Source organism: Heteronotia binoei, chromosome 5 (assembly GCF_032191835.1).
Source record: "Heteronotia binoei isolate CCM8104 ecotype False Entrance Well chromosome 5, APGP_CSIRO_Hbin_v1, whole genome shotgun sequence".
Taxonomy (NCBI): domain Eukaryota; kingdom Metazoa; phylum Chordata; class Lepidosauria; order Squamata; family Gekkonidae; genus Heteronotia; species Heteronotia binoei.
In genome coordinates this window covers 67,255,001-67,268,102 of record NC_083227.1, presented here as the reverse complement: position 1 = coordinate 67,268,102, position 13,102 = coordinate 67,255,001, and the positions used below count along the sequence as shown (strand labels likewise).

General features: G+C 43.4%; 1 protein-coding gene across 3 annotated transcripts in view; it reads right to left on the bottom strand.

Moving 5' to 3' along the window:
- LOC132572476 (contactin-4) overlaps positions 1 to 13,102 on the bottom strand; it is a 706,005-nt gene that overhangs the window by 188,666 nt on the left and 504,237 nt on the right. The window lies entirely within an intron of this gene.

Here is a 13,102-nt window from a genome sequence, read left to right as displayed (position 1 = left end):
CCATCACCTCAACCTGTCGCCTAGGCAAATGCCTAGGTCCAGAATTTTGTAGAAAAAGCCCAGCAGGAACTCATTAGTATATTAGACCACATCCCCTAATATTAGCATATTAGGTCACACATTTAGCATATTAGACCACACCATCTAGGATAATTAAGTGCAAATTGGTGGTAGCTGGCTCCCCCCCTCCCTCCATGTGGAGCAGACCTTTAATGGCATCCACATACCCCAGGAGCAGTCCTTCACAATGCCCACCACTCAGGCTCCACAAAAAGAAAGAGAGAGGAAGGAAGGAAGACAGAGAGAAAGGGAAATAAATGGAAATAAAGAAATGGGGGAGGAAAGGATAATAAAGGAAAATAAAGAAATGGGAGGAAGAAACGCAAATAAATGAAAAGAAATAAATGGGGGAAAGAAGGGAATAAAATAAAGAAATGGAGTAAAGAAAGGGGAATAAAGGGAAATAAAGAAATGGGGGAAGAAATGGAAAGAAAGAGAAATAAAGAAAGGGGGAAGAAAAGGAAATTAAGGGAAACAAAGAAATGAGGGGAAGAAATAGAAGGAAAGAGAAATGAGGGGGAAACTTACCTGAACTGTGACAGTGACTATTCCAGGCCCTGCAGCAATCCTGATTGGCCAGGCAGGTCCCAGGGAGGCTGCAGCGCAGCTGGGTCCCACGATCCCTGCTGGCCAGCTGAGCCCTGGGGAGGCCGCTGCACAGCGGGGCTGGGCGCCATGATCCTCACCAGCCAGCCAGGCCCCAAGGAGGCCACCATGTGGCTCAGTTCAGCCCAACAATCCCCAAGGGTGAGACCAAGTGATCTCAAGGGCCATAAGTGGCCTTTGGGCCGGACATTCCCCATACCTATCTGAAGTCGTTAGCAGCATTCAAAGCAAATGCCTTTCTTCATGGATATGAAAAACAGAGGTAAAATTTCTTCTCACACCATGAGTGTAAAAACAGGAGCATTTTTAGTTACATTAGTCCATTCTAACATATTCAAGAACTCTGAGATCAGTAAAGCTCTTTACATGTCCTTTCATAAATCCAACATAAAATAAAATTGAAGACCTTACTGTTATGTTGTAATTTATATATACTGTAAGGGAGAGTTGTAGGACTTCCGGGCTACGTCATCTTGCTAGCAGGTGAATTCGTGAGCTCTCTGGCTTGCAACTCCCCCTGATCAGGCAGAGGGAGGGGTGTCACGGGTCTGACACCCCCAAAGAGACCCTGGAAGGGTCTCTTAGGCATGGAGCTTTCACAGTGGAGTGGGGGCGCAATGGCTGTTGCTCCTGCTCCTTCTGTGTGCTCTGAAGCTCTTCCCGTCGCGACTGCTAATACAGCAACAAGAGACAAACGCTCGACTGCTTGTCTTTCTTTTTTCTAACAAGCGTCTGATCTATCAACCTTCTATCTCAAGAACGATAAATCTGCAATGCGAGTAAGTTTGCTTTCAATTGCCAAACGCTAATGGGTCTTTCTTATATTCTAATTGACTTAGTTCAAAAGAAGGGAAAGAGATGCATGTCTCTAATTTCCCTGTGAATGATGCTGTGGAAAGTCAAAGAACATCTTTAAACACTGGAAACAATTTGAATTAATCAGGGTCAAAAAGTTTTTGAAAAGAATGTTATGTAAAAATAATCTTTTTAGATTAATTTTTAAGACAAGATAACGTAATTTCTTGACAAACTGCTGAACTTGTTTTTATTAGATGATATTAGTTTCTATGTTTGTTATAGATACGGGTAATTTTACAAGTTAATCTATAACTCAGGAGACTGATTTCTTTCTAGTAAGAAGGGTTTCCTGAAATGTTTTTATTTTGGATAGTTGGGTAGGTAACACTAAGTAAGAACAGGTTTGAGTTTTTCATTTTTGGGTCATAAAAAGTTGTTTTTCCTAGCCCAATAGAATACAAGAGGTGGATTAATTGTTAGAAAGGTAGACAATACAGATGTTATGTAAACTGCAGGATTTGTTTTTGTTAATAACGCCTCTCAGGTGAAACTGTTTATATTTCAATGGACATAATACCAGGTTGTATTTCTTTTTAGTTTCTTTTTAAGGATAAAGATATGAATTTTTCGGATCTCTGTTAATGAGGATAGTGATAAACTGATAAATTAGGGGTTTTTTTTTTTACAAGGTTAAGCCAAAGTAGTAAGTTTTGTGCTGAGACGGCTCTGACTTGTTCAGATTTATATGTGCTGAAGAAGAACTGTTTAGACTTGTATTGCAAATAATAGTTTGGTAAAAATGTTTTATAATGGAAGATAAAGATGGCAAAATATATGGAGACTTTTATACTTGCAGGTAGAACGAACTGGATATTTTATTTGGAGGTAGACTTAAAATTGATATACTTGTACTTTTCCTTTGCCCCCCTGCTCCCCGCCTTTCCCATTCTGTATATGCCCTCCCCCCTCCCCTTTTGTTTTTCTTTTTTGTATCTGTGCTTATGCTTTTTCTTTGTACTTAAAACCAATAAAAATTATATATATATATTAAAAGGGAGAGTTCTACAGTAGTTGCCAAATAGTTTGATGCAGCATCAATTGCCATGTTTGATTAAAAAAAAATTATACAGGATGCAACATGCTTAATAAATCTTGCCACTATGAATCTTAGTTTGTTGAACTTCACTGTTCATTGTTCAAACCATCACTGTGACAGGGTGATTGGTGTTTTTTTCCTCTGTAAGTCTTTATTGATAAAAAGTCTATACAGAGAAACTGGGTGTTCTGAAAACACTTTAAACGACCATCTTCAGAACAGATTAAAATGATAACAGTGAACATTCACTTTGCAAGATATCCAAAACAGTACTCTAACTGCAAATTGTATTCTCTTTTTAAAAAATGAAACTTCTTTATTGATTCCAATATTTGTTACACTGCAGTACAAGTAAACAAAGCAGTGTTTTTGCAAGCTTCTGATAATAGCAGAAAGAAAGATGGTGCAGAGAGCAAGGAGGAAGGCAATAGTTCAGTCCCACCATTGCCTTTTTAGGTGGCTTTATATTATGATGTGATGTGATGCTGGCAACTTTTTATGAAGCATTCTTATGAGCTGTTTCACATGAGCCTTGCCTGTATATTCTAAAAGCTGTGAGGCAAAGAAGTTTTGCTGATGGAAGAGAAAGGAAAAGGAGACCTTGCTACCTTTCCCCTCCCCACTGCAGCCTCCCAATTTGTCTGCCTAGCAGTCAACTGAAGTCCCACAACTTCAGGAATAAATTGTCTCAAGAGTCAGACTGGAGGAGAAGGTGGGAAGAACCACAATCTTTGCATCCATGGATCTGACCCATTGCCTATATTTTTCTCTGAACTGGAAGGAACTGAAAGAAAAGTAAATATAATTTTTGACATTCCAAATTCAGTGCCTATTTGCAAGTAATATTTAGAGATGCTTAAATAAAAGTATAAAGAGAACTGATGGAAGCATCTTGTGCAGTATATGCAAAAGGTGGCTGGAGGTGAATTGTACCCTAGTCCCGTTTTATGCTTAGCTTTATTTACTTAATAAGAGTATATACCACATTTTAGATGACCCCAAAGCAGGTTACATAAGTGTTATTTAACAGAGGTGGTATTGCTTTCCCAAATCAAATTAAATTCTGTCTAGTCAAACTCTCTGTTGCCAACAGCAGCCACACCCATGAGAAGTTCACAAGCAAAGAATGATGATAGAAGCTGAACATCTGCTATTCATCTCCAGCCTACTGAAAGCAGAGACACACAGCTTCTGAACAAAGACATTCCATTTAGCTTTCATGGCTGGACCCACTGACAGATCTTATTTTTCAGAAATTTGTCTTAATTCTTAAAATACATCTTAAAAAGTAGCTATCATCACATCTTGTGGTAGTAATGTTCGTAAATTGATTATATATTGTTATATATCATATACACATGATCAGCAAATGCAGCTCCTGTCCACATTGCTGCCTTTAGGCAACACTGCAGAAAGACTACTGGGTGAAATCAATAAATTATTGGGGATTGTACATTCTCACTGGTTTCCTAAACTGTAAAGATACATTTGCAAGTTCAGTTTCATTATAAGGAGAGAGTACTGGACAAAACAGGTTGCTTACCTGTAACTTATGATCTTCGAGTGGTCATCTGTGCAGTCACACACATGGGCTTTCTACCTGGAAACGAACCCGACCTTGGAGAAAAGCTAGCCTCAGGAATTTTATTTTGGCACGCATTCCCTCTCGATCTGGGGAGCAGTCAACCACTGTGCATGCCTGGAACGAGAGGGAGGCACTCCACCCACAAAGTTTCTTCTAGCTGCTGTATAGAGAAAATTTTAATTTAAAAAGGAGAGTAAACCAGCATCGGGGAAGACTGGGCGGGCGTTTGTGACTGCACAGATGACCACTCAAAGATCATAAGTTACAGGTAAGCAACCTGTTTATCTTCATCATGGTCTCTGCAGTCCCACACATGGGTGACTGGTAAGCAGAAGTGCACGGTTGGTGGGTGCTGGTTCAAAGGATAAAAGCACACGTATTAAACATGCATATAAATGACATGAAATATTGTACTTACAGGGCATGGAGCTGAAGGTGTCAGTCAAAAATGGAGCGAAGTACAGCCTGCCCAAAGGATACATCACACTGTGCATGAACGTCTAGGGCGTAGGGCGTGTCTAACATAGATGGAGAGCACCAGACCGCAGCGGCACAGATGTCCTCCATTGGTACACCTCTGCAGAAGGCTGATGATGTGGAAACGGCTCGAGTGGAATGAGCTCGCAAGTTTTCAGGTAAGGGTTGTTTAGCCAGCTGGTAACATAAGGCAATTGCAGACACAACCCATTTCGAAAATCTCTTGAGTTGTGATCTTGTACCCTTGTTTATGTGTCCCATAGGCTACAAAAAGTCTAGAGTCCTTATGGAAAGAGTGTGTCCTATCGATATAGAATGCGAGGGCTCTACGTACGTCGAGATTATGTAGAGTCTTTTGTCTGGCATCACTGGAGTTCAGAAAGAAGGAAGGAAGTGTAGTCAATTTCCCTAGGTGGTAAGGGGAAACCACCTTTGGTAGGAGAGCAGGGTCCAGACGTAGCACCACGCTGTCATGATGAAAAACAGTGTATGGTGGTCTGTCCTAAAGGCACAAATGTCACTGGCTCTCCTGCCGGATGTAAGTGCCACCAGTAATGCCGTCTTCCATGACAAGAGATACAGTGGAATGGATGCCATTGGTTCAAAAGGAGGTTTCATCAACTGGCTCAGGACAAGAGACAGGCTCCATGTCAGTTGCAGTTGACGAATTGGAGGGTGAAGATGTAAAATGCCCTTTAGGAAGGCTTTTGTTACAGAATGAGAGAAGACAGTGCGTCTGTCAATGTGTGGATGAAAAGCTGAAATAGCAGCCAAGTGAACTTTCAAGGAGGAGTAGCCCAGACCGGAGTCCGATAGAGACAGGATTTGGGCTATAGAGGATTATTCAGGAAGGAAGTTGTGTTGAGCAGCGTATACTGAAAACCGCTTCTACTTTTGGGAGTAGGATTTCCTAGCGCACGGCTTTCTGACGTTGAGTAGGACTCGTCGGACTTCGGGGGGGGAATTCTAAAAATTGATTTTCCAGGTAGTCAGATACAGAAGAGTTGGATCATGGTGCAGGACTTTCACTTCTTGTTGGGAGATTAAATTCTGAGCTGGAGGAAAATGATGGAACACATTGTGTGACAGAAGTAGGAGGGTGGTGAACCATGGCTGATGGGGCCACCAGGGAGTGATGAGGATACAGTTGGTCCAATCCAGCTGGATTTTCTGAAGAGTTCTGGTTATTAGTGGAATCGGAGGGAATAAGTAGTGAGTGGTCCTGACCACAAGTGGAGAAAAGCATCTCCTGGGGATTGCGGGGACGGAGGGCCCCGAGTGTAAAAACGTGGACATGATGCGTTGGCCAGAGAGGCAAAGACTTCTATGGCTGGAACCCTGAAGGTCCTGAAGACTACTTGAAGATAGGTGTGGTTGAGGGCCAATTCATGATCGTTCACAAGATGTCGGCTTAGTGTGTCTGCTTGAACATTCTGTATTCCAGGCAGGTGTACAGCTGTCAGGAATATGTTGTGAGCAATGCTCCAATGCCAGAGAGATAAGGACCTTCTGCAAAGGCGGATGGATGCAGTGCTCTTGTCGCTTGACATAAAATACAGTGGCTACGTTGTCTGAGGTGACCTGGACATGCAGACCATGAAGGGATGGCAGGAAAGACTTCAGTGCTCTGTGGACTGCCAAGAGTTCTAGGCAGTTGATGTGTAGAGACTTCTCGTAGTCTGTCCACTGCCCCTACACTGTCGGAGATCCGAAGTGGGCTCCCCAACCCCACTTCAAAGCATCAGTAGTGACAATGGCCGACAGAGGTGTCCGTATGAATAGCATTCCTGTCAGAAGATAATGTTCTATTTTTCACAACTCGAGGGATATGAGAATGTGGTATGGAACGGTGAGTAAAGACCATTTGGTGTTGTCGATGCGGGTGGAAAGTCCGCACAAACCATAGTTGCAGAGGTCTCATGTGGAACCTTGCAAAACACAGGACAGAGATTGTAGCAGCCATAAGTCCCAGCATGCGCTGAAAAATGAACGCTGTTTGGGTAGGATATGATGATAGAGGCTAGAGACTGGATGCAGTGGGGTCTGTCTATGGGAAGGTAGGCCTTGTGGGATATCGTGGACAGGCGTGCGCCTATGAATTGAATGTCCTGCGTTGGTATCAGATTGGACTTTGTAAAGTTGACTTGAAGGCCCAATGAAGACAGAAGAAGCAGAGTAGTAGAGATGTCTTGTTGGAGTTGCTCTCTGGATTGGGCCACAATGAGCCAGTCGTCTATGTACAGATATATGGAAATATATGGCAGTGGTGGTGTCACCCCCACCACCGCCATGCACTTTGTGAAAACTCTGGGTGCAATGGAGAGACCGAAGGGGAGGGAGCAAAACTGGTAGTGTTGATCCCCCATGGCAAACCTGAGGAATTTTCTGTGATGATGGTTGATGGTGAGATGAAAGTTGGCATCTTAAAGGTCTATCGATGCCATTCAAGAATTTTTTTGGATCAACGGAAGGATAGATTGCTGGGTAATCGTGGAATTTTTTGTACTGTACGTGACGATTGAGTTTGCAGAGGTCCAGGATTGAACGTTGCCCTCCATCTCTCTTTGGTACCAGGAAGTATCGGGAATAGAACCCGGTGCGATGGAACTGTGGTGGAACTGATTCTATTGCTGCCATGTCGAGCAGGGCACAGATCTCCGATTGAAGTGGAAGAAATGGAGGGGTACGTACGAATTGATGGAACTTCGGAGGAGAATCGAACTCTATGGTGTAGCCCCTGTGGATTATCGCTAGAACCCATGAAACTGATGTTATGGATTCCCATTTGGTGTAAAACGGAAACAGTCTTGTGATATTGGACGGAAGTTGTGGTAGTAGTGGGTGAGGAGATGGTACAAGGAGGTCAAAGAGACTGCTTTGAAGCGGGAGCCGTCTTTTTTGTGGTCTGTGAACGAGGCCACTGATGGAAAGGTTGCTTAGCTGGTGGAGCTTTGCGTTTCCAGTAGTCGCCCTGTTATGGTAAACGGGGATGTTTGTAGTAGGACGGTTTCCAGACTCTCTGCCAATTGGGCTGGTGAGCTTGCTGTTGACTGACTCCCAATCTCCTAGCCCTTTTTCTACAGTCATCGACCGTAATCAGGATGTCATTGGTCGTTGCATTGAAGAGGCCCTGACTGTCAAACGGCAAGTCCTCAATCTTAAATTTGATGTCCGGTTGCAGTGAGGTGGAACAAAGCCAGGCATGATGACATGGATGTGGCCATGGTCCTGGAAGAGCAAGCAACAACATGAGGAACTGTGTTAATCTGCTGTTTGCTAACGCGGGAGATTTCCTGTAAGAATTGCGAGGCTTGCTTCTGTGCAGAATCAGGTGAAGAAGGGACCAAAGTAGTCAATTGTGAAGTTAAATTAAAGGTATAAGCTGAAAAATACGCCAAATAATTGTGAATTTTGGAGGTAGCAGTAGTGAGGGAGTAAATCTTTCTTCATAGCGTATCGAATTTTTTCCTTTCTTTCTCAGGTGGAACCGGGTGTCGTGTCAGTTTGGATTTCGATGAAGAGTGCACAATCATGGAGTTGGGTGCAGGATGATTGAATAGAAACTTAGAGTCCGGTGCATGGATCTTGTATAGTGATTTGATTCTCTTAGATGTAGGAGGAACTGATGTAGGCTTATCCGAAGCCTCTTTGAGGCCTTCGAGGTAAACAGGAAGCATCGGAAGAAAGGATCTGGCAGGTAAGTCAGCGTGAACTAGGTCATGGACCACATCCGATTCTCTAGGCAAATAAGTAGTGAGGTTGATGTTTACAGTATTAGCCATGTTGGTTAGCAGCTCTAAATAGATCTTGGAGCCTTCAGACGGTGAAAGATCAGCCGGTTTAGTGATGTCAGAAATAGGTGACATGGGTGCAGACCTCACAGACTGAGAAGAGTCGAAGTGGTCAGAGTCAGAATCTTCAGGTGCATCCATAGGTGTGGTCAGACGGTCATCCAAAGGCTTGGTCGGTATAACCTTATCTGGTAGGGTAGGTTGGCCAGGTTGTTCTATCTGTTGTTATTTAGATGGGGCGAACTGGTTAGTAGAAGTCGAGGCCACTGGTGATCGCCGTTTCGAATCCTGGGTGTAGCACTTGCATCTACGTGGAGATAAATCCTCATGGTAGTAGATTTCCTCACGATACCGAGGCTGCTACATTTCTTCATGGTACTGAGGCTGGTAGGCTTCCTCATGGTACCAAGGTTGGTGGAACTCATAGGAAGGCGATTGGGAGATCCCATAGTGCTGCCGGTACCGACGTGGAGGCGAGGGTAATTTGGACTGCGATGGGCTGTAACAGTTGTGAGCCATGTGCCGGCCTGGAGATCGTGGGTCAGCATAGACTTGAGTGGAAAAGTCTCTGTACTTTGGTGACGGGCTCAGCGAAGATTGTGAATGACGTCAATCATGAGCCTGAGTTGAAGATTCTCGATAGAGTGGAGAGATGGCTGAACCAATAAAGGTGCAAGAATGTTTCTTCTCAGAAAGAATGGAATCCAAGGAAATTAGTCCGCGGTGCTCGAGGTTGAAATGGAGGTGGATCGAGAGAGTCAGCGGCAAGAATCTTATCGGGCAAGGATCCATGGATAGGAGGAGATCGCGATGGGATGCGGACGATGTCAGATTGCAAAGGTGCATCGGTAATTACATCAGTGGGAGCCGAGAGCAGTAGATGCTAATGACACCGCAGTCGTGGTCACTGCCGTTGAGGTCGAAGTGGAGGTCAAAGCCATGGTATGCTCAGAGGGTCTCAAATCCGAAGACCTATGGTAGGTCTTTGCTTTGGATTTCGATGCAGTAGGATCCGAGCGATGTTTTGAAGACAACTCTGATTGGTGTTTTTTCTTGGAGTTGTTAGATTTTTTGGTATGTTTTTCGGATTTATGCTTGCTGGGAGCTGATGCCATGGAAGCTGCCGATCAAACCACGTCCCTTTCTGCAGTTAGGGAAGGTGGTGAGGTATGTGACCCAAAGTCATGGGGCATCACAGGCCGAAGAAAAGACTCCAAAAGGTGGCTTTTGAGTCGAGCAGCCCGATTCTTTTTGGCCTGTTTTCCGAACTGGCTGCAGTGGACACAAGTGTCAACTCTGTGGGCCTCCCCCAAACAAAATAAGCATAGAGTGTCCGTCGGTAGATGGAATTTTGGTCTCACACCAAATCCTTCCCTTCCATACGCCCGGGGGGGGGGGGGGGAAGGGGAGGGGGAGCGGTAAAGTGGAAGATAAAGTCTTATTTTTTTTATTGGTAGGAAAAACGAGTAATGATACCAGTCGAAGAAATGAAGGAAGAAGAGGTCTGTGGAGAAGAATCAAGGAGACGCAAGGAGGTAGGTCTATTCCGGGCAGCGGTTAAGAAGAAACTAGGTGAGTGGAGCGCCTCCCCCTTGTTCCAGGCATGCACAGTGGATGCTTGCTCCCCAGATCGAGAGGGAATGCATGCCAAAATAAAACGCCTGAGGCTAGCTTTGACTTCTCCGAGGTCGGGTTCATTTCCAGGTGGAAAACCCGTGTGTGGGACTGCACAGGGACCACAATGAAGATCTTAATGTATTTGTAATATCTGTTTACCAAAATACACACTTAGCACAATGGAACCAAAGAGGCAAATATCCCAGCAATGCTAGTCCTAATGCAGCATGTGTGTCACACACATCCAGTCATGTTGGATATTTGATACCAATGTAGGACCATTTGGAGAGCATGTGTTGTTACCATGAATGAATAAGCATGGCCTAGTAATTGCACATCACATGAGAAAGCAATACTGGCTTTAAAGGAAATATTTTTTCATATATTTACTCCTGGATGTGTGTTGTTTTATAATAGTAATATTGAACCTAGGGTATGGTCTATTGGTCATAAAATTTATCCATCAATTGTATATGTGTAACCATTCTATCTGTTATGTAAAAAGTTTTAAGAGTCTGATATTCGGACCATTTCTTTTAACTTTATCTTTTGCTAATGTGTACACCAGAATAAATACTTGAATTTTTATAATAATTTATTTTGACAGGTTGACCCTCATACATTGCAGCCAAATCCTGGGTTGAGTCCTCCCCCCATGAATAAAGTGTTACAACTTGATGCCCGTATTGCAAAATGGCAGGAGATGCTCAAAAGCTTCATTTGCAACTGCAAAAAGTCATGCATTCATCATGATTTAATCAAAAGGCCATCCAGGCTAGGTGGGTTAGGGTTGCCAGATCAGAAATTGTAGAATGAAGCCACACTGTTAACTAGCATTATAATTATGCTATCTAACACTGTAGTGGTTGGGTTAATATAGAGCAGGTGGTATGTACCTCCCCTCTATCAATGCAGGGCTGTGTACAGGATAAGAATTAATGATAATCCTTTTCTATTCACCTTGTTGAAAATTTGGGACCATTGAAGAGAGAGGCTGGCTCCTCATATTTCTCCATTTTCATCTTTTTTAGGTCAACACTGATTTGAGCTGGTGAATATGAAGCATGGAGGCAGGCAAAATTGACTAGGCTATGTGATACCAGTAAGGAAAGAGCCATATTACCCAAACTAAAGCTGGAACAAGGCACAGAATGTATTTCACCTTGGTATCAGTATCTGCAATTGCATCATTTGTTTAGTATGCCTATTGTGAAGTGATCTCTTGTGAGGCCTCTTACACTTTTTGAAGCAGTACTGAGAGAGGGTTGGTCTTCCTTTAAAGGACTGATAATGCTATGACACTGACTTCTTGTTGCAGTTGGAGAAACCCAAGACCCAGATTGGCCAAACTGTGGCCTGGGAGTCACATGTGGTTTTTTCATACATATTGTGTGGCTTTTGAAGCTCCCACTGCCCCATTAGCCAGCTAATGGAGCAGTGGGGGCTTTAAAATCACTTCTCCAAGTCAAATCAGAAGGCGGATTGGAGAATGCACTGAAAGTCAGTTGCTTTCTTTCCACCAGCAACTTCCTCTCCCACCCTTCCCATCTATTTTTTCCTTCCTTCCTTCCTTCCTTCCTGCTCTCAAACATCTGACATTTATGTCTTGTGGTTCTCAAACATTTTACATTTATTCTGTGAGGCTATTGCGTGGCACTCATGCTAACTATAAGAGCCACGTGGCGCAGAGCGTTAAAGCTGCAATACTGCAATCCTAAACTCTGCTCACGACCTGAGTTCAATCCCCGGCAGAAGCTGGGTTTTCAGGTAGCCGGCTCCAGATTGACTCAGTCTTCCATCCTTCTGAGGTCGGTAAAATGAGTACCCAGCTTGCTGGGGGGAAAGTGTAGATGACTGGGGAAGGCAATAGCAAACCACCCTGTAAAAAGTCTGCCGTGAAAACCTTGTGAAAGCAAAGTCACTCCAGAGTCGGAAATGACTGGTGCTTGCACAGGGGACCTTTCCTTTTCCATGCTAACTATATTCATTGTCGGTGGTCATGTGTTTACATTCAAGCCTTTTGGTGTCAAATTGGGGGTCATATTTTTGTGATCATAGGGCATAGACTGCAGCATTGTCCAGAGGTGTTATTACTTAATATAGGGTTTGGTCTTGATATACCAAGGTCTACATTGAGACTAGTAGAATTCTTGCTAGTGGCAGTTAGAATGACTTTAGCCTCTTGATGGAAGGCTAAGCATCTGCCCACAATTGACTTGTGGTTTGATAAACTATGAAATATTTATATTATGGAGAAGACAGCTTATCATAATAACAATTGTATAAACTCTGGGAAGGACTGCTCAGATTTTGTGGCAATATGGTGGCTGTACCTAAACTATATGGTCCCTGAAGGGAATCTGCCAGATGCCTTCTTGCTGATTGATATTTTTACTCTCCAATATTCTTAAAGATATCATTAACTTTGATTAGCTTTTGTGTATCTTTACTGTGATATGGCTTTGTAGTTTGTTGTTGCAGCTATAATTGTTTATTACTTTACTTGTTTGGTTTATAAAGAATAAAGGTTTAAGAAAACCATAAAAGCCTCAAAAAATTAAAGTGTTACATAATTAAAATTTCTTTGATTCTCTGTGTTCCCAACTTTTTTGAAAAAGAGTAAAATCTTTAGCTCCTCTTGTTGCTGGGATATGGCTATCTCTGCAATCAAAGGGGCTAGGAACTTATTTTTCAATACGGAAGTTGGGAATTCAGAGAATAGTGATAGATTATTATGGCCACAGCTAGCAGGGTGGTGGTGGTGGTGGTGTCACTGCAGATGGCGTCCCATATCAATTTTCCAGCACCCCCTATCAATTTGCTGTGCCCCACCCCTTTAACTATGAATTTTGGTGAAGTAGCCGCCTCATCATCCACCTCCTTGCCATCAACTTGGATTAGTCGGTCTTCAGCAAAGCACCTTCTGGAAGGAGGATGAAGAAGGAGAGAGAGGAAGAGGGACTCAGAGTGCAGCCAGAAGCCACAGTCTTCCTCTGAGAGTCTGAGTCCAGTAAAGTCCAGTCATCTTTCTCCAACCCTGCCCCACCTCCCACCCCCTTCCCAAAGGCTAGC